This window comes from Neopsephotus bourkii, unplaced genomic scaffold (genome assembly GCF_033783945.1).
Source record: "Neopsephotus bourkii isolate Nb327-2 ecotype Australia unplaced genomic scaffold, CSIRO-AGI_Nbou_v1 NB_1539, whole genome shotgun sequence".
Taxonomy (NCBI): Eukaryota; Metazoa; Chordata; class Aves; order Psittaciformes; family Psittacidae; genus Neopsephotus; species Neopsephotus bourkii.
In genome coordinates, this window is record NW_026902015.1 from 159046 (window position 1) to 186027 (window position 26982).

A 26982-nucleotide genomic window follows, 5' to 3' on the forward strand; every position below is an offset into this window, starting at 1 on the left:
GGAAACTTAAAGCCTCAAGCAAGAGTCAGCAGGAGCAGCCTCGTCTGCTGTGTACATGCATTGAACAATTTAATCCAACTATGCTTATGACCCCATCCTCAGAGGAACTAGCTTGTCATCTGAATCCCATATCAAAAAGTGAAAGCAGGGGAAAACATGCCAATTGATCTCTGTGGCAAACAGAATGCATTCTGAGGCATAAGAATGCAGAAATTCCACTTCCTAATGCAAATTGACTAACCAGAATTAATATACAATTCACATGTAGTTCTTCAGTCAAAGGATGCTTCAAAGGTTTAATCTACATACTGTATCTTACAATAGTAAATTCAGATCAACTAGAAGTAAAAGATACCATGATAACCCTTCTTGTATTTGTAAGAAAAAAGACAGGTTTTCATAAAGCTCTCAACTATGACTCTTCTATCAAATTTGAATTTACTCTTTCTTTCAGTGCCTAATTCTTGTCTACATTAATTCTATGTAAAGGAAGGAGGAAGCATACATTTAAATAAATTTTCCAGATTTGCAGACAGAAGACAAATGTGTCACTCACTGGGGAGAAGCAGAGCTTTCTAGAGTGAATGCCTGGCACAGGTTTTTTTTAGCTCAATTTCATTTTATTAGTCTCCAAGATTACAAACTAACAGGAATGAAAATAAAATTATGTATATTTAAATAAACATATGCATATTTATTTCCACATGGCCTACTCATCTGGATAGGAAGGTATAATAAATACCTCAAGGACTACTGGTGAGGCTGGTGCTTCACTCGAAGTTTAGAAACTTAGATTAAAATCCCATTACATACGCAAATTTTGGAAACAATTTCTTCTGTGATCTAGAACCTTTTCAAGAGGGATATACTCAAAAGAAAAGTTTCACAAGACGCCCAATATGCACAGACAAAGGATTAATTTGTAACTCATACAGCCCTAAGCCAATGACAACTGCATCAATTTCTTCCATTTGTATTCATGTGATTTGTGGGGTTTCAGGGTTTTTTTGGTTGGTGGGGTTTTTGTTGTTTTGTTTTTTTTTTAAATTGATTTCTGATTTAATATAAGGTGAAAAAGAAGAAATTATTTTGTATTGGCCACTTCTCTCCCCAGTTACATTTTTGGCAGTCCAGGCCTGAGAAAAAGAGTACCTATGAACAAGTTAATATTTTGAGCTAGAACAGAGAAGTTCATTCAATAACAAACCATTTACCAAGAATATATGAAACACTGACAAAGCCCTCTGTTACTACTCTTAGAGTAAGTTTCAAAAATCAGGTTTTGAGATAAGTTTCTGGGAAAGCATTATGCAGTGGGCACATATAACATTCTGTTTGCGTTCTCACAGCCAACAACTGTATTTAATGAGCAGAGATCATGTTCAGAAATACCTCCTGAGAAACACTGTAAAAGTGATGTACAATTGTAGCTTAACTCCTCTGCTCCCCTACATCAGGCTACAAATCAGTTACATAACCCCATACAAGGTATGCCTATGTTGCTTATCGCAGAATGACACAATGCTACTTGGGCTCTTAAACACCCTGAGAGTTTGCATCTACATCAGACAGAGGTTTTATCCAGGTTATTTGACAACTGCCAAGCAGGAAGTGTTAGGCCAATGCAGCTACAGCTCTATTGATAGCCACCTTAACTCAAATATTTGTGGGTGGCAGCCCACTGTAACATCATGGAGGCACATTTCCTAACCAGCACCCCTTCCTTGCTAAGTAAATAAAATGGATTTCCTCTCAAAAGACTGTAAGACTGCTTAATGAAGGAAGCTGTTGTCTTGCAGCATTCATATTTTATTGACTGCAGAAGCAGAGAAATTAATAGCATATATAGCAGTGAATTAGTGAAGGAAGGAGGAAAAGATAAGAATGAATGCTCCTCTGGATATTCAAATTCTACTCACTGAATTTTTGCATGTTGAAAAGAAGTAATGTAAATGCTTAGAAATGTTAACTAACTTTTTTACTTCATTTTCTCGAAGTCTCCCGGCAAGCCAAGACTGAGCTATTTCAGCATAACTATAAATAGAAGCTCAAGCAGTCCCTACCCTTATTAAACCTAGCTCAACTACATCTTACATGCCCATTTTTCATGATTCTTAAGGTCACAAAAGCCATGGGGAAGAGCGAACAACCCCTCCCCATCACAACCACTGTAGCCATATTCTCTCAGGCTGTGAAGTTTGTCTAAAAAAAGATGAAGCACAAATTTTCTGATGAACAGATGGACCTCACAGCTGCATCTTTTGGAAAGGAAAGCACTATTTTAAAATTAATTCAGCAAAGATAAAAAGGGAACAAATCATCACAGCTCCAAAACCAGTGGAATTAAAAGGTTAAGTCTTATTTGAATACACGTATCATGACCAACACTAACATACTGATAAGAGATACACTAAAATTATTACTGAGGAAATTGTGATAGCCTTCCCTTTAATAAAGGATTGTAAAGAAAAAGACTGTAAAGTACAAAGGCGATTGACTGAATTTGATGTTCACTAACTAAGCTTGATGCTTCAAAAATAAACCTATACATGTGTTAAATATTACCAAGTTTTCTGGTTTTATTTTAATTAGAGAAAGACTGATGCAAGCTTCAGGCACAGATGATGATTAACTGATGAAGCGCACACATGCACACAGACAACTATGCTGAATATGCCTTTTCTGACAGTTTAAAGTTCTCTGCAGCAAACAAAGTGTAGAACCTACATGGCGATTCCTCTACTGTAGTCTGAACCACCCACTGAATTTGCTTCTTCACTATGGCGTTTGTGCCACACTGGAAGAGGCAGGAGAGCTTAAGATGCTTTATGAAAGGGTCATGTGTGCAATTTTTTAAAAAGAGAATTCACTTTCCCATTTTTCTGCTTAAACAGTTTTCATGCCCCACTAAAAAAACTAGCATTTCTTACTGAATCAGAGCATATGCAACTGTTTGAGGGTAATCAGTTAAAACAAATGATTACTAAAAAGTAAACATTTTCCTCCCATAAACACATTCAAGAAAACAACTGGATCAAGTTATGAAAGCTTAACTTAAGCAGGAAAGGTCCCCACAATGTCTCTAATCCTACTTCATGCTCTAAGAAGGGACAGCTATGAAAGAACACCACACTGCTCAGGGGCTTACCCAGTAGTCTTGAAAACCTCTCAGCAAGGAGACTACACAACTTCTCTTGCCAAATGCTTCCACTGCTTCCTAATGATTAAACAGGTTTTCCTTATCTACAGCCTGCATTTCTATTTATTCCATTCATATCATCTGTCTCTCATTCTCAATGGAACAGGTCGCCCACAGAAGTCATCATCCCTGGAAATACTCAAAACCCAAGGGACACAGGCCTGGACAACCTGCTCCAGCTGATCCAATTTGAGCAGGGAGGTGGGTAAGATGATCTTAAGAAGCCCCTTCCAACCTCAGTGACTGTGTGATTCTGTCATTATTTCCCAGCATCTTTCATTCAGATAGAAATCTTTGCTCACTATTACTGTCTGTGAACTTTGCTCTTTCACACCATGTAAATACTACCTTTAATAAATACTGGAAACTCACAATGATACTATACTGAAAGACAGAAATCTCCACTCTTTTGGTAATACAAAAGGCCCTAGTTTAAACCCATGAACACCATCAGTTCTGCTATGGATGCCTGCACTTCTGCAAGGCCACTAAGGCAACACTGAAAAAACTATGCTACCGTGGTCGTTTTGAGCAAAACAACAGATTCATGCCTCCAAATAATTACTTTGTGAATTGATTTTAAGTTGCTAATATGATGATTTACCGCTTCTAAATACTATTCATCAGAAACTTAATAACTACAGTAAATCTTTGCTGAACATTTGAACATCACCACTGCTGGCTGCCAACAAATAAATTTACTTCTAAAGTTTCTGGAAACTTTATACATTGCCCTGAATATATGAAGCACTTGCTCTAGCTATTTGGATTAATCTTCCAAAAAGGTAGTAGTAAGGAGACAAATTTTGAAGCCAGTTCCATTTGCCCTCTAAATTGTATATTGCAGTTATTATAAGGCACAGCTTAAAAGAAAACACTACTTTTCCTCCTGCTATTACAAATGTTCATATATTGCCACTTGGAAGAAGTATTTGAGCAGATCTTTCAGAAAACTTCAAAGCATCAGCATTTCTATTTACCTGCCAAGCTGCACAAATATGAAGACCAAATATTACAGAAAATGAAGAAACTATTAAAAATACATTTAAGTAATCTCTTGGTGGCAGTGGAGGTCAGTGAAAATAGGAGACTTTCTAGACTTCTGAAAGCCTCTACCTATAGCCCAGACAAGTAGGGCTGCACATGTAAATGCATCCATTGTAGGAAAAACCCAGTGTTCCAAGAGGAGATAAATTAAAAACAGTATTGTGCCTCAGATTACAAGCAGCAGATGTGTCTGAAATAAAATACAGAAGGAATTTAATGCAAAATCTTCAACCACCACACAACACAAACCGAAGCGTGTAACAGCAAGTCAACTAAAAACTTTTTTAAAAGGCCAAATTAGATTATTTCTTTTTGTAGTGTTCTTACTTTTCAGCTACAGATGTTAGGGAGGTATGTATTGATACCACACACAGACTACTGTACTTCAAATGAATACTAGCATATACCCCAGATGAAATTTCAATTTCAAAGAACAAAGACTGCACTCCCTCAGTTCTTCAACTACTTTAGTACTTCAGCTACTAGAGGATATTTTCAAAATGATTTTTAAATGAAGGCAAAATGCCTTCAGTGGTTATGCAGTCTAATATACTACTTTGTACCTGAAGCATCAGTACAAATTCAACAAATTTCAGGATGTATCCTCCACTGCACTCAACTGTCCTGGGTTCAGCAGTAGCAGTCATTTTTCTCCCTCTTAGTAGCTGGTGCAGTGCTGTGGTTTTGACTTTCAGCCTGGGAACAGCACTGATAACACCGATGTTTTTAGTTGTTGCTCAGTAATGTTTACTCTGACCAAGGACTTTCTGAGTCTCATGCTCTGCCAGGGAGGAGGAGAAGCCAGGAGGAAGCAGACAGGACACCTGACCCAAACTAGCCAAAGTGGTATTCCATACCACAGCATGTCATGCCCAGTATATAAACTGAGGGCAGTTACCCAGAAGGGCTAGATCACTGCTCAGGTTGGGCTGGATATCGATCAGCAGGCGGTGAGCAGTTGTGTTCTCTTCCCTTGTTATTTCCTTTATCATTATTATTATTGGTGGTAGCAGCAGTGGTATGTGTTATACCTTAGTTACTGGGCTGGTCTTATCTCAATCCATGGGAGTTACATTCTTTCAGTTCTCCTTCCCCATCCCTCGAGGAGCAGGCGGAGGAAGGGGGAGAGTGAGCAAGTGGCTATGTGGTTCTTGTTGCCTGCTGGGCTTAAACCACAACACCATTTACAGAACAGGCAGAACTTAATGGATCAAATCTATCATCTTCCCTGGTATTCTGCAAGAAACAGCTGCATGAAGAAACTTGTATTCTCTGCAGTCACACAGGCAATTAATGCTAGTATTTATGAAGTCCAAAATGCCAGCAGAACAGATGCAACAAAGTACGTGCAGCTTTTGAAGTATGCCTTTTTCTGTATCTTTTCAGCTCTAACGTGCATCCTTCCAATGAAACAAAGCTTTGTACCTCTGTATTTTTGTCACAGGGCTCAATATTACTTATCTGTTGCAGGCTGACAGCCTGAAGACAGCATAACTGACTGACAAAATACTAACAACATTAAGTAAAGATCATAGTCATATACAGACAGAAGCAGGTTACATGTAACAAAAAAAAAATCAGTTTACTGCATCACATTTCTTGATGGAAAAGCTGAGGTGAAGTCCTGCAGAACCATCAATGCCGTTTTATCCCACTGATAACTTCATCCTAAGGCCAACTGGAAATCAATGAAGGGATCTCCATAAATCAGATCCCTTCTTGACACAAGCACTAAATTTAGACCTAAATGAGAAATAGCAAACACCTTCCCAAAGGGAAAGGAGAATTTCACTTTCAGTGTTACATGCTTCCATCTTGTTACTGGCCTTCAATCAACACCGACATAGCAGATGAAGGTGACATAGCAGACAAACACAAAACTCCTGAGTTGTATGAGGTCCCCCACTTCTAAGAACAGGCATCCCAGCAGCAACAAAGAATCAGGAAGTTCAAGTTCTGCTACAAACATGTTTCTTCAGCCATTTGCACTTCCATCCAGGCACACTGTGCAGGTATATTTTCAAAGAAAGCTAAAATGCACAAGGATTGTAAGGTATTCTACTGTCAGTGCAATGGCTCAGAACAGTACTTAAAGAGCTATTTGTAATGTGGCTTGGGTCCATCTGCAAACAAGACAAAGTGCTTCTAACACAAAATTGGATACTCTGCTGCACAGCAAATTAACAACATTGTGCACCCCCATAAACCCATGACGAATCCGATCACTAGCAAGAGATGTTGCTGGTTCCACTGGAGTTTCCATCTCAGGGGTGCTTGCATCCTTCCGTCTGAAGGCACTTGATCACTCAAAAGAATAGCAGTAGGAAATCATTAAAAATTCCACACTTCAGATAACTGTGTGTTTCCTTAATCTTGGTTAATAAGATATTTCATTTTAAACAATTCTTTCTGCTCCCTGTTCTTAACCCAGGTTTTTTTTACATCTAGCAAACAATGCTCAGTTTTCATTGTTCTAACCTAAAGAGGGCAATCTGCTGCCCTACAGAGAGTAATTTCTCCTCTTCTATATTGACGGGGAAAGCAGCAAGACTAGCATAATTCCCCCGTACCTCTCCCAGTCTGCACTTTTTTCAATATGGATGGTCAGATTTGTGCAAAGTGTATCAGACAAGAGTCTCATGAGGGCCTTGCACACCACCATTAATACTTCCCTTTCCACTGGTAAAGACAGATCAGGAGATCTATTCTGACTTTTCTCACAGTTACATTATACTGTCAGCTCAATCTACTAGTCTGTCATGAAAGAATACAAAAGATCATTTTGAACCTCCATCTCCTCCAAACCTTAAATTTGTAGCTGAACAAACTGTCCTCTTCCTTAAGTGCAGAATACTACATGTATATTTCACCCCACTGCTATTACTCTAGGCTTCAAATCAGGTTTTGGCACTTTGGTTTTTACCCTCTTCTGCTTCAGTGAAGATGCTCAGACAATGAATTTCACGAGAAACCATCTTTCATCCAGATATTACTTCTGCTTTTAATACCACCTCCTTCTATAGGTTTAAGTGTAGGAAACACTAAGGAATTCTAACAATTAAGAATTTTATGATTAAGAGTTCTGATACTGAGTGAAGGCTGTACTAAAACTTTCTCAGACTTTTTTCATAACAACAGCAGAATGCTTTTTTAAATGAAAGCATTCAAACACAGCACTTTCAAAATCTGATTGCCCTGTTAAGATGCAGTCACTTCAAAAATACACCTATGCCCTTTATATATCACACCCATATATTAACATTTCCTACATGCCTCGTTTCATATTTCTGTTATTGTTAAGTATTTGTTGAATTATCTCTTCCAACCTAAAACACTGGAGTATGTAAATTAGATCTGCATCAATGCAGACATTAAAATATTTTAATTTGGGTTCTATTATAGATGTCAACAAGCATTGGAAAATGGCTCAATAAATTCATATGCAAAAAACAAACGCGAGATAGCTTTTTGGAGTGCAAAATAAAGCACTTTAGGAAACATTTATACTATCTTAACACATTATTTAATAAAAAATAAAAGTTAATCTAATTTAAAATAGCAAATATATTTGATATTACATGATTATTATATATAGCCTTTTTTTCTCTAGGAGGAAAAAGACCCACCATGTAAAACTTCTCTAGGGATGTTTTGAGTTCAGAGACTACTTAAATCTCACTGAAACTTTTGCTCTGCATCGCACTTTGCAGGTAAAAAGTTTAAGACAGGAGTGAAACTGGAAAAATTATAGAATTTAAATGAAATTTATCTCTGGTCCAGGACCTCAGTTTTCACTTCTACAGCATCACCTAGTACCTTTTCCAGAAGTTTCATCTGTAGCTCATTCCTTAACTCTAATGCTGACACTTTCACTAAAATAAAGCCTCTCATGGAAGCACCAGTATCTACCAAAACACAGGTACTAGGAAGCTGCAAAGCAAGTTGCTAAATTAGACTAGACTAGACTAGACTAGTTAGGGTTGGAAAGGACTTTACAATCATCTAGTTCCAAGGTTACAGTTCAGGGTGTATTGCAACAGGGAAAGAAGTTTTCTTTACTACCTTTGTCATATGATGCAGTTCTTGTTTATTCTAAGCACACAAGGTGAAGCCTTAGCTACAAAGAAAATTTACCAAAACACACTTAGAATTTAGTAGTGATGCTGTGAACAGAAAATGGTTTTTCCAAATCTGTTTGCAGAACAACAATGCTCACATTTTTAAATGGTGAAAAATACCACATAAAACCTTTGTACTTTAAGACAGAGATGGCGAAACATGATGGCACATTAAATGCCTATTTGACCTGCAAGAACACTCAAAATGCATCTCAATCACTTCCCTAGTTAAAGAGACAATATCCCAAACTTTTCTTTTGATTTAATGCAGTCAAGATTTACATCTTTATCCTCAACAGTTACCTTCCTTTAGTCCTTTGAAGGGCATTTTTAAAAACCCTGGAAAAAGATCACCTTGACACTCCTATTTTGAAGGGAAATGCAGAACTCTATGGACTAAGTCACGCTGCACTTAGCCATATGTTTCACCTCCCAGACTACTTCCAAGCAATATGCTGTCAGGACTTATTTAGGAATACAAATGTTTAGTTAAAAGTGGGAAACTTAATTTCAATCTAAGAATATGCGAGTACAAGAAGAGAGGAACGTTATTTTTAATGGTCTTGGAACAGCTTGCATTAAGACCTATATGCTTTTAAGGAAATTACCATCTCAAATATTCACTTTGAATGCTCACCACCTTCACTTCCAATTCGGTTTCCAACTTACTGCTGTGAACACTGAATGACAGTGTTCTATGTTTTATATGGTGGACACAGGTACAGAAATCGCATCTTCAAAACAGTATTTTACATTTCTACCTGCGTTGCATATTGACAAGTTTGAAATTTTCTACTCTATTTCCTTAGGATACCAAGTTGGATTCATTAAGTTTTGCTTAAGAAGTTCTGAATTCTCAGTCATGTACTCTTGTCACCCTAGATGAAGCAAAACCATAGAACTTTCAAGTAAAGGCTGACAGCGCCTAGTTACATGTTTTCTGATTACACAGTAAGTTTTAAATACGTTTCCACTCAACTCTTCCTTTTGGAATGTGGGATACTAGATGACAGAAGCTCAAGGACCTAATTGAAACTTCAGAGTAGTGGAAGGGCTGCAGTAAAAGACAAAGGAATAGAGGTCATGCTCAGAACAGCTTCATACACATATAAAAATTTTGCTTCGATCCCACTTACAGTGAAACAATAAAAGCCACAGACTCTCTCGGTTTTGACCCAAGTTGTTTGTTCTTTCCCCCACTGCTTAGGGGTCTCAGAGAAAAGTGTGGGAGGAGAGAAGAAGCTGTTAGTATAAGCAGTACCTGACTGATCCAAGAACCTCGTTGGATTTGGTAACAGAACCACTCAGATCTATGCCATTTTCAAGGCCCAGTTACTTGGGGATCAGTAGAATTAGTTACTAATGCCATCAACAAAGAAGAAGTGGAGAGGACTCTGAAAGGAGACTATTAAAGTATTCCCATGTACAATGAGTTATGGCAAGTTAAGGACCATGACTCATTTCCATCCCCAGCCTTGGAATTCCACTGCAATAGATAAAATAAATCCATGTTTCAGCTTTTCCACAAGAAGGTTTTATGAAGTCTGGGTCCTGAGCTCAAAGAGTAATTGCTTTGCCAACCATCTTCAGCATGGCAGTTAAGAGGACTGTTTCAACACACTAAATGAATTCTCAGAGCAGTCAGTCCCATCCATAGTAGTTTCTGCTTATTACACTCCCCATTAAATTTCTCTTTACCAGAAAAGTATTGGCCTGAGAGATATATAAAAAGAGCAATGTAACCTCCTATGGGTAAATTGTCCTTTGGACACAACTAGCTTTAAGGTTGTGGAATAATTCAACATGAACTCAGGTTCCCAACTGAACTTAGAAGGGCAATGATGTCTTTTTTCATAATGCTAAGATACCAAACCTTTTCTGGGTGTCACAAGGTCAAAAAAAAACCAACCAAAAAATAGTCATTCATGACACCCAGAAGTACTGGCAACAAAGAAAACAAGTACTATCTCAGCAGATGGGACATACAGCACGCACAAAGTAGTAAGAATCAAACAGATGGAGTAGTCGTTGTCTCAAGCAAACTCATGACTGAAGTTAAATGGCCATATTCTTCCGCATAACTTTCAAAGGTCTGAAACAAAACATAGTCTAAGAATGCATTTTCAGAAAATGTATATTCCTCTTCATATAAAGGAAACCAACTTATGTTATTTTTCAAATTATCAGCTGTATTTCTTTAATTTTCTACTACACAGTTCCTGGAGACATGCCCAAAAACCTAAATGAAATCTTGATTCTGCTTCAACTTTTCAGATACCCTATCTGTTACTGTGGCCCTCAGCATACCTGCACACATTTCAATTGTCATGTGGTGCAAGATCAAGTTGTATACTCAGGACAGAGTATATGGCTGTCTCTACTCAAAAGCAGACTATTTTTAAATTGCCCAGGCTTGCACTTCTCTCTCTAAACAAAGAGATCCTGATAGATCAGCTACAAGCATCCTACATGACAGCTACATGCATGTGCAAAGGTAGAACGCTGGGCTTCAGCTTGCTTTAGTCCAGCTGGCAGGGAGAGATATTTGAGGAAACAGATAGAAGGTAAAGTACATGCAGGTAGACTGCCATAGCACCAATCTCTGGAGAGATCCAACAGCACGCTAACAAAAGTACAAACCCAGCAGCCTGTACATAGTCAGGCAAGTGCTCACTGGATTTCCAGTCCAACTACTAGCATTAGTCTCCACGTAGAGAAGCATCAGAACTTCATTGAAATTTCCTTTGGAATACTCAACTTAGAAGAGTCATTAGCAATAGTAATAGCATACTGCTTGGAAAGGTGTCTTTATTATCATTAATATAATATCCTTTCCATAAATCGAGCTTACTGATTGGCACTATTTCTCTACTGAAACTTGCCATGGTAGCAAATAGCAGTAATAACTGATCCCACAAGAACAAATTTGTGTTCAATGACTGAAGCAGCTGAAACACGAAATAAGCTTTCTCAGTTTCAGAAACACTGGCATAGTTTCTGTTTTTCTGAACACAGTGTCGGGATTTAAATACTGCACCACTTCTCAGCATAAGTTTACAGACCCAGACAAGCCAACTTTCACACAAAAGAAATCAACACTTGCTTTTTAATACCAGAGAGACTGGTTTGAATGGGCTGCTGCCAGTAGTTCAAAAAGAAGCCAAGTCTCTGTATTTAAAAATTCTGTCTTTCAAATTAATTATCATCCCCCTGTCCTGAACAATGGACATCAAGGGCTATGAAGAAAAAAGATACAATCAAGCATGCATCATGTTGGATCAACACAGGATTAAGTTATGGCTGAAAGGGTAGAGAATTAAATAGTCAAATGATTTTTGGTTTTGGGGGATTTTTTTAATAGCGATTCCAAGTACTTGAAATTCACAATGCAATTATGTAAATTTTACATGTGCTCAAAACAGTGATTTTCCTGTGCTTAATAAATGAATTCTTAGCATACTGAGCAAGTTTAAGCACAGTTCTCCAAGAAGCATCGTAATTTCCTGGTCTCCTGTGCCTGTTACACTTCTCTTGCTCTGACAGTATCTGTAAATCTATACTCTGGTTCCATATAACACCTCTTGACCTGTATTATGCATACATACTTGACTACAAGAAGGGGAAGAGGAGCAGGAAGAAAGTGAACATGCAGATAGCCAAACTTCAGATTGGGCACGTTAACTATGATTTAGAAGCAGCAATTCAGATTTTCACCATTGGTCATAAACTGAGTTTTGTACCAATGGATTTTACACCTTGCTAGACTTGTAAGGTGTCAGTCATCTTTGTTCCTACAGGTAGTAAGTCCAAATAAAATTAAGCACTACCAAATCCACCTACTGCCTCTAGACAAAAACAGAGTTCAATTACCCATATACTATTTCTGTGTATGACAAATGTCAAATGAGAGTCCAAAGAGAGTTATTTGATCATAGAAGCAAAAGTAGTCACTGGCCCATATTCAGTAGCATAACACACAGAAAGAGTCTAAAATTAAGTACAAGTGGATAAATATTTTCATCCATTCTGAAGACAATATTGACTAACAGCAGGGAATTGTAGAACCCTTCCCTTAAAGGATTTTCACAAACAAAATGACCGTCTGTCTGCTTTTCTAATGCTTCTTCAACCAAGTCCATCACTCAGCAAACAGTTCTGATCTATTCAAATACCTGAAACCTAAACAGGTATCTTTTGTGAGAAAGGAACTTCCATAAAATGTCATATGAGCATGTGTCAGATCTCTCTTGATTTAAAGTATCAGGAAAACTATATGAAGTTCAAGTCTAAACAAAATAAATAAATGAATCGGTAAAGTAGTTTTACCAGTCTTGCTCTTCAGTTATGAGGCTAAGAACAGGGGGATACAGGTTTTTCTGTATGATAGATACAGAAAAAAAATGCAAAGACTGACAAGAAGAGAAACGCATAGTACAGCACAGATTTTCTGGTTCAGCAGAGCTGCAAGACTCTACCATAAATCTGAAGTGCGGAAATAACACAGCAACTGCATCTAGGACATTCTTGTTTTCCCTAAAAAATTCTGCTTGAGTCTACAGCCCTAACAGCAAAGCCAATCTAGCACACAAGTGTCTGAGGAAGGCAAACAGATTACATCGAAGACACACACTCCATCCAGTAAGAGCATCCGAAACAAACTTACAGACACAGCATTTCTGAGACCTTGCTCAAAGATGCCTCTGTAAAAGAACTATCTGATTTTAATCCCTTGAAGGTTTTTGTTGGATTACATTTTTGGGAGGGGAGGAAATGTATATTTTGCTGAGTTTAATCACCCCCTGAGACGCAGAAATTCAAGATGATCTCACTGTCAGATTCTCTCTCATGAGTTTTTTGCAGTCATCTGTTTTGCACATTTCCAAATTATACCAGCCAACATAACACATGCATGTGCATACATATCTCAACATCAGTGCTTACAACATTTAGTCAAAACTTAAACCTTACCATACACAGAAAAGCTGGTCAGATCTCCAACACAGAAACAAGAGTAAAATTTTCTCTGAGGCCCAAAAGTCCTGAACACCTGTTTAATAGCAAATTATTTAGACATTTATATAATAAAAGGCAAGTAGGCAACATATTATGGTGAAGTTAGAAAAAACAGGTCCAGGAAAAGGAGTGGCTCAAAAATGTAAAAATGTATAATGGCTTACAGCATGTTCGAGCTGATGGCCCAGGAACCACATCTGGTCTATCATTTCTGCTCACTGCTCCACTTGTCTTAATGTACATACCATGGCACTTCTACATGGAAGACGACATTATGCTTATAACTCCTTCCTTGAAGGGAAAGTGTGAGGGGGGGCTGTGTGCCCAAAGGTAAGTTCAACTTCCCACTCATTGTGCTCCTTTTTCAGCCTATTGCCTTAAAAAATAGTTCATTAGACAATAATATGGAGAAATGGGATTTGCTAAAATATTACTGAAATATTTAAGTACATGTTCAGCTGCAAACAGGTAAGTAATCCCAGTGACTTCGAAGTTAATATAACTGTTAAAGTTCTTTTGGGGAATTAGGCCAGAGAAAAAGAGCAAAAAGGAAGGAAATGACCTACTTGAATTAAAGACTCATTCTGAGGTTTGTTTGCTCAGATCCCCTCCAAAGAGGCTGACAAAAGGTGTTTGCATATATTTCCTTAAGTACAAACTGTGAAATGTCACATAGTATAACTCTCGATTAACTTATTCAGTTCACAAAGGCTATTCATACTCACATACACTCCAGATTTTTTCTACTATCCTTCCATTCACTGCCTATTTCTGCTCATGCAAAAAAAGTACTCCTCCTGTCTCCTAAGTACATCCAAATGCTTTAAAAGAGTAAAGACCAGAGCAAAATGGTGGCCTAGTTGCATTAACAGGACATGTAGGTTGATTAAAAACAATCTGTGCTATAGACATTCAGAAATCTTTCTAACATGTTTAAATATTTTAAAATATAGCCAGGATCTAGAGTCCTAATGACTCCACTTCTTGTGCCTTTCTTTGTCATACTAACTCAGTCAGAAGCTGCCAATGAACTCTAAAATTAAACTATGTCACAAAAGCTTTAGCAGGATTGTAATTTTGATCACAGATAACCAAATGTAGTAATTCCAGGTAATATTAGCTGAGATTTATGATGCATTCAACATCTTCAGATGCACAAGAGTATTTTGGGGCATCACTTGAACAGACAATATTCAATGTGCAGCTGGTAAATTTTACTCCTCTTTTTTCTATTTCTATACAAGAAATAGGAGTGCTGCAGCAATAGAAAGAATAAGTTCAGTTAAGCCTCACTTTCAAGACACCAGAATATAAAACTGGCTGGTTTTGAGAAAGGAAGTCAGATACACCATCACCACTTCTCTGAGCAAGACATAACAATAGTTAGAGAAGACCTGCCCTCCTGGTGCAGCTTGGGATAAGAAAAGCTGGTAATTTTTTTCTGGACTCTGCTGTTGCATTATTTCTAAACTCAAATCAAGTTCTTGGTAATGAAACTGCTCTTACTTCTATACAGTTCCCAACTTAACGTCGAGCCTGAGAACTTCTACATTCCACTTATTTGAAACTAGGGGTTTGACACTGACTATACTTCTTGTTCACTGCTTCTTTAACACCTCTTCAACTGACTGATGAAACGATCAAACACAAGAACCTTGACTTTTACTAGCAAGTGTGAAAAGATGACATATTGAAAAGCAAAGAAGAAAGAGCTCTTTACATCTTTTTGAGTCCTTTTCATCACACTTCCAACAGGTAGCAGAATCCATTCCGGTAGCGCTGTACCTGTATTCTGTATGGCAATCACTGCTTGGATTAGGCAGAGTGGAGAAATGACCAACCAAAGAACAATCTGTGGGTATCCTTAACAGTCTGACATACTTTCAAAACTACATATATGTTTAATCATTAATGTGCTGCAAACTTGCCATCAGTTCTATTACCAAAACAAGAATTAGCACTGGCTCAATCTTCACAGTAGGCTATCATGATACACATATGACATCTCAGTTTTCAAACACTTCAGAGAAAATCCGTATCAATTATTTAAAGAAACTAAAGAGTAATACAATGCAAGGATAAGAGAGTTTCTCACGTTTAATCAAACAGATCCCCAGTGCACAGTAGCAATTTATATATGAATACCAGTCCATGAAGAAATTTAGACTAGTTTTGAAATGAAAGCATCCTGAATATCAAAAGCATACAATACAAATTACATAAACAACCCACAAACCTCATTTGGTTCAAAAAGTCTTCAAGTTAAACATTAGTTGGATTCTGGAAGATTGCCTGGGGAAAATACCATGTACATTTTCTTTGGTTTTATACTTCCCTAGACAGCTTATAGATGCTGGGGTTTTTTGCTTACAGACAAGCATGCTGGGGGTTTTTTAAGATATATGTGTGTATATATATATATATATGTACACACACATACAGTATTACGCTTTCTTAAGAAAGTCCTCTTTTCATGTATGTATACATAGATGTATACAGTCACATGCACACATACAAACATTTTTAAAGAGCATTTAATGAACTGACAGCTCCACTCCATTGATGAGAACAACCCCATTCAGTTTCAGGTAATATCTCAACAAAGAGCAAGACCACAGTGAACAGGAGAAAGGTCCTGATGCAGAGTCTTTCTTCAGGGAAGCAAAGAGTAAAATCTTCCTTTTACATGCAGCCATACTCAGAGCTACCTGTGCCTGGTATTTTAGATCATCCTCTTGCATTCATACTGGTTCCCTAATGACATGCAGAAACAGAGAAAAAGGGTGGCAAATACATTATGTTTTTTCTCTACCAGGGGATGGACTTTCTGCAGACCTTCAGACGGATGTCTTTAGCATTATCAGTCATTCTGCTGTCTTAGTTTTCAATCCTCTCTACAAAGAGACTGAATCTCTTAGGAAGCTGTTAATGTGCAGGGTAAGGGCAATTACGTAAGATGTTATTTTAGTCATGAGCAACACATTAAATTTGGGGTTCTGCTACTTCTGCAGATTAGCACAATGAAAATCTTCACTAGTTTTTGGTTAATGATGTCTAGGTGTTCGGGAACCATGATATGCTGATTTATCCCTTCCTATGTGAATTTAACGCTATTTAGACACTAAATTTCCTGGTCCCAGCTCCTTCCCAAGAGACACGCATGTCTTCCATCTTCCTGAAAATTCAGATATAAACTTAATAGGAGAGATTCTGAATGGTTTCAGAAGTTGCATTTCATGTCGGAAAAAGGGAGTCAGATGGACTTTCAGTGTGACCCATTGGCAGTTCTTATTATTTGAAAACTTCTGTATTAAAGAGCACCCAAATGCTTTCAGGTTTGGAATGGACTCAAGTGCTACACAGATAGGCTGTACTACTTCACTGATAATGCAAGTAACATGTTTTACTCAATAATGTTGCATTTAACAAACAAATCTTGCATTAGTATGCAACACTCCAGCACTGTGAGATCAAATGCCAACTACAGAAATAAAATTAACTGCCTCTAAAGATAGCCTGACTAGTCCTTCATTCAACATTAACAGGAAGTCATGTCCTGAGACCTCAAAACACCAAGGATTTCCTTCTGCCTATTTCAAAACAGTGCTATATACCCAAACAATGAGGTTCACTTACAAATACATCTTTGTATATTTCTCTGACCTAATGCTTAAGTGTATAGCTAGTTCTTACAGAATGTAAAATCCAAATAGGAACAGGTCCCTTATATAAAAGCATCTGCATTTTGGAATTAGTGTCTGACTGTGGTTCACAATCATCTTCCTGCTAAGTCCATGAATTAAAATGGGAAAAACATTTTCTTGACTATAGTATCTCCCAAGACTAACTCTGCTCCTGTGTTTATTTCATCCTGATTAGCAGTCCCAAGAATTTTGTAAGAGGCAAAATGTAGGAACTTGTTTTATTTATGCAACTTACTGACAAACTACTTGAAAGGTTTGTAAACCCAGAACTTTGGAAATACAGATTTAACAAAAACATTGCTCTAGCTAGACTTAACTTAAATGTCACAACTGAAAGATTTAGTATGCTTAGTTTCTGCTTATTAAATAAATATTTCCAGTATTTCTGAGTAAGAAACTCTACAACTGAGACTAAGTGTATACAAATAAAGCTCCAGGAGAAGAGCAGACATGTAGCTGGAGAAAATAAAGTTACAGGTAAAAAAGAAAGCCAAATTAATCTTTAAAGTGCAAGTATTCTTAGATATCCCAGTCAAGTAATAAGGAAGAATAAAAAGCATTAGAAGTTACCTGAATTTTTAAGTAATCACAGAAAAATAAAATCCAATGCATTAATTCACCCTGAAGGAAATAAACGGAGTAATCTAATTCAAACTAGTCTATGGCTGTCCAGAGAGATTACCTTCTGGAATTACAGTAATTACATTTGTAAAGTAAAATCACTTATGCCTGCAGTGGGGAGGCCCAAGAGATAGTCTTCTTTTTTTTTTTCTTTTTTTTTTTTTTTAATGTGTAAAAGCTTCATAGCGCCATTCATACTGAGAAAATTATTTTGTGTACAAAAGCACGCAGTCTGTGTAACGGTCTTTTTCAGTGGTGGTAAACAGTTATGTGTAACTGGTAAGCCTGTGCAACACCAGCCATCAAGTATGAACACACATATAGTTCCACTTTTCCATATAATGCCTATACATTCTTAGCTAAGTAGAACTGTGTTTTTGAACTTCCTGCAAAAGCATTTATTGCCTAATTTGTAGCTAGGCTAGTTCTTGTAACTCCAAAGAAAATATTCCTACTGGTTTCACTGAAAGTTTCCCTATAGTTTTTTGCCAGTAGCTTACAAATGGGATTACTTTCAAAAAATAAATCACCATACTTTTGTGAGCCCTAACTTATTTAACAGTCCATATAAATTATTTTAATTGAATCTCCAGTTAATAAGCAAGACATAAAGCATCATGCTGACAGTCTCACTGCAATATCAAACTGTCTTAAAACAGTTTTGGTGGCTTTATGGAGAAATAAGATATGTAGTCAAGTAAGACCTAACCTTACATCTTGTCTTCAAAAATAATTTTACCAGGAGCCAGAAGCTCAAGTTTCAAACAGTTAAATAGAAACAAAGTAAATTAATACCAGAAGCTTGGAATCAGGTGTGAAGCATTCAATTCTCTTGGAAATTTCAATTTATGATAATACATGTTGAGATCTTCCATTTTATTAGTTCAGCTGCTGAACAGTCTGCCTTTCTCTTCCATTTCCTATTCATCAGCACCAATGAAGCATTTCCTTCTGAAGACCCTTGTTCAACAGTTTTACTGTTCCTACTTAACAGCCTTCCTGCACTGTAATAGCATGGAATCTGACCTAAGACTGAGAACTGTATGGCAAGAACTATGCATTTCTTTCTGCTGCTGTGTAGTTGGTCTGTGCTGTTTCCAGAGCTATTTGCCAAGATTTGGCAGTTTAATGTGCACTCTTCAATTCATAGCTAATAAATTCTGTTCAGCAGTAAACCTGCATGCTTCCAGGTGACAGCACAAAAAATCCCAGCAAATAGCCTGCAGTGGCTTCTCCAAGCAGTAGGCTACTGTATGGGAGACTGTCCAAGATTTCTAGATGTATAAATTTTTTGCTATAGTGGATTTTTTTAATATATTTATCTACTTGTTAAGTAGCACCGGCTTATCTATCAGAGTACTCAGCTAAGCAAGCAGGTTCCTATTCAAAAATAGTTGGCTCCTGTCACTCAACCAGAGCAGTAACTGCGGCTCCCCGAGTGCTTCTCCGACGTAGATGTCTCAGTGATACCACGAGAGGGAGCGTTCGAGCTACGTTTCGATTGAGAAACAGGAGGGGCTCTGATGCACGCTTTCCTGCTTGACACTCGGAACTTCGAAATGATAAAAAAAAACAGCTTTCTACACCTTTTAACAGTACCCGAGATGTCTTAATCTTCTCGCCAATGCATACATCCATTTACTCTCCCATCCCAATAACAAGAATTCTAACAATGTTTTGATCCCTAGGACCTAGATCTTGAGAGCCAGAAGTGGGGACGGGCCAACACACGCACAGATGGATGGATGGATTTTTTTCCTACCTAATTATGTGTCAAGAGACAATTCAACTGCCAGCTCTTCAGTGCTCTCGTACCCCTTTCCTAATGTTTCTTTTAGTGTGCTTATTACCTGTCCTCAGAACTGCCCAAACAGCAATGGTAACATGAAACTGATATGATCCCTGTGGGCAGCAGCGCAAGAATGAGGATGCTCAACCACCAGTCAAGCAACTCAAGTACAGTCTTTACATGACCAGCTAATGTTACAGAAGTGTTGTTTAACATCTAGTAACACTGATTTACCAGCTTATCTTGCTTCCCAAAGAACAGTGACTCAGGTAGTTTGTCCATTTTATCACTATGATAAATACCTATGAGATTATCACAGAGCTAATGAGGGACAACTCCTCTCACACAGGTTCATGCCAAGGTTAAATTTTATCTCTGCAGCAAGTGGGCCACCCGAGAAAAAGCTATGAAAAAATGAAACAAAAATCAGAGAGCTAGCCCAAATATTATTAGCATTTTGCTTCACTTGAACAGTGCTTTAAATATCACACATAGCAATGTACAAAAGGAGTTAGTCGTCAGATAGAAAATCACATATGACAAATGCAAATGACACCAAGCAACATGCTTCTGGAACGTGCTCAAATATTACATAGATTAATCTGTATAAAAGAGCTTCAGTGGTAAGAACTGACCAAATCAAGTACTGCTCATCCCATTCTGCTATTGCTTACCAAATCTAGTATAAGCAGCAAAAATGTACTACTTCTGGGAAGGATGACTGAGTATCTATATGTTTTGCATCGACATGACTGCCTCACAGTCATACACTCTATGAACATTAAGTTTCACTTAACAATTTCTCCCTACCCACATGTTCTTTACCAATGAATGCACAAACTGAACTTTCAATTTTTAATTACACCTGCACTTCTACTGACCCCAAAAATGCAAGTGAAGCTGTAAGTAGTATGACTATTGTAAATTTAGTATAATTCAAGCAATTTCTGTCCAGCAACACTGTGCTTTGCTACAGCACAATCATTCACAATACAGAAAGCCAGAATTGCTTGGAAAGGCAGAATAAACTTTTCACTAATTTTATTCACTAGACTGCAGTTTGCCTTCCCAGTTTCAGAACTTCTGCTGTATAAACAGCTTCATTTTGCCAAAAAAGACTTCTGTAAACTCCAGCAGTGGGTCGGGAAAGGCATGGGGTGGAATTTTAATAAGATATGTAAAGGCTGACTTACCAAGTGGCCCCCCAAACTTCTCACATAACAGTTGGATGCATGTCTCCAAACATAGCATTGGTAACTAATGAATGAAGGAATCAAGTAATTATTTTTTTAATGTATCAAGGAAATGTAGTAACACAAGTCAGAATGGCTCATATATTTTCCTTTCATTCCCCTACAGATTTACTTGAGTGCCCCCCTACACTGTTATTAGTCTTAAGAAAAAGCTTTACTCTACCTTTTTACCGTCAGCCTATTTACCTTATCTATTTATCCTTATCCACTTTCCTCCATCCTGTATTTAGATATTTAAAATGTTATCACTTTAACTTTTCATTAATGCACATTTAATCAGTGGGTGGAGATAAGGCTTTAAATAGAAGACTAAAACCAAACTATTTGAATAGCCACTGTTACTACAGAAATACTATTTGAATGCAATCACTACCTCAGCAAAGAGGCTTAAATGAGCTATCCTAAAATAAAAATATAAAACCATTTTTCTTACCTCCTAATTTTCATTTACTTGAATAGTGTCTTGATAAAATATTTGGAATCAAAAAGTAAAGGCTTAATCTTATTTAAACTCAACAGTTGTGTCTCCACCTACTGGAAAACTGTATTTAACTGAAACAGTAATCTGATCCTTTGAGATTTGGGTAAGCAAGAGCTGCAAGAGCCATGTTTCTGTGCAAGATGCAAAGTATTTGATTTCCCCTTCCCCCAAGCTCCATAAAATGATTTTTGCAGAAACCACTGATGTTCCCCATAACCAGCATGGATTTCACAAGGTTTCTACTCTCAAACAGTTGCTTATCAGAACGCAAAACTAGGCAATACTCTTAAAATAACATATCCAAGTAATTACTGACAACAACTGTTGTTTAAGAAAATCTGAAATGTCATCTAATTTCAATGCTGCTAATTTTCCTCCATCCTTTCATGAGATATGGATATCAACATTAGAATAAATTCTTTAAATAACTGAAGTGTAAACCCCACAGAATGATTGCATATTAAGAATGCTTCGTATTAGCAACACTTCTTTTTTTAAGCCAGAAACCTTGAAAATAATTAAACATGAGGTTAGAGTAGAGAACCTCCCATTTTCGATTTTTTTTAATTATTTATTACAGGTTATGAAATTGCTTAGCATCATTATCATTTTACAGACCAATTACACAAAATAGGATTGTAAATGTTTTGATAAGGAAAACCAGTTCTCCTAACCTCTCTTTTTCTCTTTTGTCTTTATTAGTCTAGTAAGAATGACATCAGCCATAACTAAGTAATTCAGGCTTGCTTTATTCTGAAAAAAGTAGTTTTTAAGCCACAGGATAGCATATTAACATCACAATGCTTTGTTTGTCCCGCTGCAAAAGACAATGTGTAGTATGACCTGAGATCCAACTGCAGATGGTTATTATGACCAAGTAATCAGACAGAATAATATCTTAGATCAGTTTTAAGCTCTGAAACTAGATCATCTACTAGATAATTTATCCTGTGATAAAAAAATTACTTTGGCACCTTCTTATGAATGAAGCCAAACCATCACATTCCTCTAACAGTACCTGTGACCAGCACATCTGTATTATTGCAACCTGCCTCTCACATATCAGCCTGAACTAAACTCACTTTTCTCTAAGACCCTTTATGAGCTTCTTCTACTGTGGAGGACAGAAAAACCACTATCCTTCTCACACATGCGTTCTTACCCCTGCCATCACATTCTACTTTGTATTTCCACACAAGTAACTCCAGCAGTGTCTGCACCACTCCAGCTGCAGTATGTTTCTAAAAAGTCAAGCTTTTTACCAAATGCAAGGCCAAACCGATTCCAGTTTGCCCCAGCACTGAATACACAGAACAGTTACTGTACACGTTCTACTGGTACAGGAACTTACTTGGCTTGTTAAGAATTTCTCCCTATACCTCAACTCCTCTATTGGCTCTATTTTTTTCAAAAGAACAAATATAAACATCTCATTCAAGGCCAGCCCCCCCAAAAGACAGTGAGAAACAAAAAACAGCAAAAAATCAAGCTCAGGTGTATGTAGTGTTGAGAACCCAATCTGTCCATCCTACAGTACTCCTTCTGCAGCAAATACTCTTTCCTCGCCTAGTAGTGTGGTCACTCAGTCAGTTCCCTCAAACCAGGATGAGTCAATTTTCATCCATTTTTACCTTAACCACAGAACACAACAGGACATTTTATTTAAACTTGTGTGAGTTTTTTACCTTTCAAAATCTTAGGATAGTATAATTCACTCTACATCTGGATGGAGACTGCAACACCTAAAGTACTACCACAACCACTATCACAATCCCAAATGCATACCTGTTTCTTAAGTAAAAAGAGATTCCTCCCCCTTTACTACAGCATATGAAAAGGTTTGCTCATCTGCAGACCCTGCATGGAGGATCAAAGGGCACTCACCAGAGCCTGGGACAGTCACATCACATCAGAACTTCAAATCACTTCTGATTATAGCAGAAAGTATGGTTTCAAAGCAGGATGCTAAACTTTTATAGAACTGCATTCAAAATATAAGTAATTTCTACAAATAAACACATGTAGAAAACCAGAATGATTCAGGGACTGAGTCACTGTATGAAGAGACTTGTGTTAAAGAATTTTCTGCCTGTCATTATGGTACTACAAAGTTTTCCCAGATAACTGACCTTTGTTTCTGCATGTACAAATACCCAGTCCAAGGACCTAATACCAGGCTGGAGCTTGATTCTGACTGAAGCAGCAGAGTGTCTGGGGCAATACACAGAGCACATCCTTAGCAGCCCAAAATAAAGCCTGCCAAATTATTTGGTAATTATTTGGTTTTCCTGCTTTTACAAATTAAACTAAAAATGCCAAAAGTAGTAAACTACATTGCCTAGATTTCTGTCCCTTCCTACCTTTCTGAGGTTTGCAGGCACAGCAATTCAGAAAAAAAGATCAGATTAAAATTTTATGCCTCAAATTAGAAACATCCTAAAAGTCACGGGTCTTCCAGACACTCATCCTCTCTATTATCCTTCATTAAGACTCCTTCAGATTAGCCAGACATGTTTTCACTACTTCCTTTCTTATTTAAAAAAACCCACCAAACATATGTGATTAAGCCATGATTTAAGTTAATAGCTTCCCTTATTTGTTTAAAGAGAAGGAAAAAAAAAGCAATGAGAGGTAGTTCAAGAAAGGTCCAATTGCACATATGTTGCAACAGCTTTTCAATCATTTTAGAGACTTTTAGTATGCACAGTTAGCCTACTAATACAGCAGCAGAACAGACACCACTCCACATAGCTGGTACAGTATATTTGTCAATAATTTCCATATTAAGTAGTTCTTGACAAGACAGGCTGAAACAGCAGTGATCCATAGCATCCAAAACAAATGCAGGCACTCCGAATTCAAAGAAACTGAATAGACATACTTTTGGTGAGATGCTGAAAGCTCCATAAAAAACACCACAACAGAAAAAAAAACCAAAACCCAAACTACTAAGAGGGTACTGAAGATGAGGAAATAAAAAAACCTAACAATGGTACCAGCATTATGACACCATGCCTCAGTACTGCAGATTTTTCACAGCAATACGGAACTCAGGTAATCTGTATACTGCAATACTTCAAGAACAAAATATGGAGAGCAAGATCTTCAATTCCAAACATTTCAAGGAAGGGAAAAGGAAATGAAAGATTACTCTGAAGAGTCCTTTAAAAATCACATCAAAACGAGCTCAAACAAGACTCCCATTATCAGTGTTTTATTTAAATGAGAATTTTCTCTATGGCATTTTCGAGAAGAATTTTGTGACAGATGTTGCATGGTCCAATCACATGTTGAAGTGTTAAAAGCCAACCACCTCAGCAGAAATAAAAGGAAACATTATGATGCTAGTGTCAACTCAACCAGTTTAACAGACACTATGTGTTCAGATGCAGCATGCTAAGATTTCAAAGCCTCCTCTAGTCCGACATCTATTTATAGCTGCCCAGCCTCTCTACAATTTCTCACAGCCTCTCCTCCTCCCAAAGCCAAGTCGGGGAAGTTTAATAGATATAATCCGGGGCCTTGTGCCGCAAGATGGTTAGAGGATCTGCAACTCTCCTCGTGCAATCCCATGTGCAGTAAGACCACGAGAAACGGCAAAAGCATGGTTTAACATACACAGGAGCGTAATACATGGGACAAACCCTATCTCTCAGCTTTAGGAACAGACTCATTTTTCCTCTGCCAGTGTGCTGGTGGTAATGAACCACATCAGCATCACAGACTAAGCAAATGACACCTGCCTCCTCCCTTCTCACCACAGAGCAACAGCCTGAGACAACTGCCTTGAAAGCCAAGACAGAAGCTATCCAAGTCAGCTTTGACCCCTCAACAGCAGCAATGTCATCCATGCACCTTCCCACTTACATTATAATGCTACTACTGTACATTAAACCTTTCCAAAGAAACTAGGAGGCTGCTGGCTTCTTTTCAGTGCAATTTTTGGTTAACGTGTGGTATCTACCACCCAGCCATACATATGCACGTCTTTCTGTAAGCGCTGATCCAGACAGGCTCTATTTCACAAGCATCTCCAGCAGCAGCTCCAACATTGCAGAAAGGGTGCAGGTATTTTCGTGCATAGGGAGCACCATGCCACAGGCTGAACTCTGCCACAAGCTCTGTACATCCTTGGTGCCTCTTCTACCACCTACACCCGCTTGCCTGTAGTACTAGTACAGAGACCACGGAGATGACAGCACTACTGGAAACTCCTGCCCACGGGATTTCAACCACATTTTCTCCCCTTTCCCCAGCCAGAGGGAGACGGAAGGGGAGGGATGACTTCCTCGGGAGGAAAAGAAGCAAGGAGAGGCCGGGGCAGAGATCAAGAGAGGAAGAATTACCCCAAAGGGAGAGCAGATAATCCCTGAGAGGCGAGGCTGCAGAGGGGCATAAGAGGAGAGGGAGGGACAGGGACAGCGAACCGAGGGGATAATCCATGAGAGAAGGGGGGAGATAATCCCCTTGGAGGAGGGGGGAGGCGGAGGATCCCGGAGAGGGAGGGGCGGGAAACCTGATAATCTCCAGGAGGAGAGAAATACCGGGAAGGGGGTGGGGGAAGCAGGGTGGGCGGGTAGATAATCCGGAGCGGCAGATGAGGAGCTAGTCTCCCAGGGACGCATCCGGAGGCGGGAGGAGGAGGGTTAATCCTCACTCTGGGGGCAAAAAATACCCACCCCTCTTCCCCGACTCCGGCGCTGCCATGTTCGCTCCCCTGCAGGCCCGCCCGGCACCGGTACCTGCAGGCAGCCGGGCAGGAGGGCGGCTCTTCCCCCCTCACGCCACACGCACGCGGGGCGCCTCAGCTCCAGCCGCCGGGGCAGCGCGCCCCGCTCATGCCTCGGGGCAAGGGACCGCTGCGGGACCCCGCCTCCCACCTCCGGCTGGAGGGCAAGAAGAAGAGGGAGAGAGAAGCGGGGCGGATGAACCCTCCCCCCGGCACACGCGACCAACTCACCGGCTGGCACCGGCTCCCGCTGCCCGCCCGTCCTCCCGTCCGTACCCTCCTCAGCGGCCGCCGCTCAGCCCCATCTACGAGCCCCGGCGCGCGAGCCGCCGGTTGGCGGAAGGGAGAAGCGCGAGCCAGAAGCGCCCCCGGCTCCGCTCCCGCCGGTCTGCGCCCACCTCGGCGCGCGCCGCCGGCGTGGCTGTAGCACGCGCTCCCGCTCCTCCTCCCTCTCCTCTTCCTCCTCCTACCGGCGCGCGCGCCCGGGCGGGCGGGCGGGCGAATGCGCGCGAGCACCGCCTCCCGGAGCCAACGGCGGGGCGCCTGAGGGGGCGCGCGCGTCCCCCGCCCGTCCAGTCCGTTCCCCCCCCCGCACCTCAACCCGCCTCCGCTTGACCGGCGGCGGGCCCCGCCTCCCCGCGGCGTGTGTGCGGAGCGAGGGTGTGTCTGCGAGTGCGTGCGTGTGTGCGAGCGAGAGAGCGCCTACGTGTGGGACCGTGCCTGCGTGTGAGGGAGCACCGGAGGTGCCGGTGTGCCCGGCAGCGAGCCGCGGTGTGGGAGCGGGGCGCCCCTTCGTTTGTGTGGAACGAGCGTATGCGAGGGCAACCGCGCTGGGGATGGATGGAGAGCGGTGTGGTGTGAGAGGGCGAGCGTGTGGTAGCGGGAGAGTGTCCTCATGCTGCGGGCCACACGCGGTCCCTGACTGGGTTCAGTGTCCGGGCGGGTTTGGGCGCTCATCAGTCAGAGCCGTTTGACTTGGCACTGCGTGAGCAGGCACCGAAGCGAGAGGAGCGCTGGCAAAGGATAAG

At 39.5% G+C, this 26982-nt stretch overlaps 1 protein-coding gene across 2 annotated transcripts in view; it reads right to left on the reverse strand.

The window, feature by feature from the left end:
* PALS2 (protein associated with LIN7 2, MAGUK p55 family member) overlaps window positions 1–26409 on the reverse strand; it is a 60761-nt gene extending 34352 nt beyond the window's left edge. For both annotated transcript variants that reach the window (XM_061370310.1, XM_061370309.1), the window contains exon 1: window positions 26186–26409. The gene's annotated coding sequence lies outside the window, so the exon portion shown is untranslated. The remainder of the gene's footprint in view (window positions 1–26185) is intronic.
* Window positions 26410–26982: the final 573 nt, after the last annotated feature.